At 50.8% G+C, this 1,119-nt stretch overlaps 1 pseudogene; it reads right to left on the bottom strand.

Annotated features, from left to right (window-relative positions):
- Positions 1-588: 588 nt before the first annotated feature.
- On the bottom strand, positions 589-708 carry LOC136650299 (5S ribosomal RNA; annotated as a pseudogene).
- Positions 709-1,119: the final 411 nt, after the last annotated feature.

Genomic DNA, 1,119 nt, shown 5'->3' with positions numbered 1-1,119 from the left:
GGTGCAGCTAGAGGGGGTGCAAAGCACTAAGTTTTGCAAGTGCCTGAATGTGCCATACTAGTGGCCCCTCCCCTTTGGAGCCATTCTGGGTGGTTGGAGCAAAATGGAGGCAAATGCCTCTGTTTTGTTTCCGCTCTATTCCCATAGGGTAAGTTTAACCCTGCACACTGTCATGTGCAGAGTGGCAGCTCTGCTCAGGGCCCTGTTCACTGCTGGGGCACTGGAGAATGATCCCTGGCAACTCTCCTTCTAATACTAGTGGCCATCACAACATCACCCAGCCATTCATGTACTAGATGATCATGAACGGATCCACACCATCAATCACTTTCCCTGACACCAAGGGCTCTGCTTCTTACATGTGTTTTCATCACCTGATGACTTCAGCTGCAAGGGAGGACTTTCATGGGTGAATGGCTTACTGCAGATACAGCACTGCAGAAGGAACTTTCTACCAACATCACCTTAAATACATACAGTAATTTTTGTCAATGAGGACTGTTTGCATCTTCAACTGGAAGTCATCAGCTGACACAACAGAGTCAGTGCTATGGTTGGCAACCTTCAGTCTCGAAAGACTATGGTATAAGCCTACAGCACCTGGTATTCCCTGGCGGTCTCCCATCCAAGTATTAACCAGGCCTGACCCTGCTTAGCTTCTGAGATCAGATGAGATCAGGCCTGTGCAGGGTAACAGTTGCTGCTTAGAGTCAGTCCCCACACACACATACATATGTAGCTTGATCTTTCTCTGTGTGAGCATTGTATTCTTGGACAGAAGTGTAGCCAGAGGGCAGCGGTCAGTGTTGCAAGTGCCTTAACACATCTTGTAAGTGGCCCCTCCCACTCACCATCTGGGCCATTGGGGCAGTGATAGCAATGCACAGGTAGTGGTGTAGCTGGAGGGGGTACAAAGCACTAGGGAGCCTCACCTTGATGTGCAAGTGGCTCCCCGCTTTGGAGCCATTCCAGGCAAATGCCTCCGTTTTGCTTCCACTGCCTGGAATGGCTCTGAAGGGGAGGGGGCCACTTGCACACCGTGGTGAGGCTCCCTGCAAAACTTAGCGCTTTGCACGCTTTCTAGCTGTGCCACTGTGTGCAGGCGCTTGCTGTCTGTTG

This window comes from Tiliqua scincoides, chromosome 4, assembly GCF_035046505.1.
Source record: "Tiliqua scincoides isolate rTilSci1 chromosome 4, rTilSci1.hap2, whole genome shotgun sequence".
NCBI classification, from domain to species: domain Eukaryota; kingdom Metazoa; phylum Chordata; class Lepidosauria; order Squamata; family Scincidae; genus Tiliqua; species Tiliqua scincoides.
This window is presented reverse-complemented; position numbering and strand designations above follow the sequence as displayed.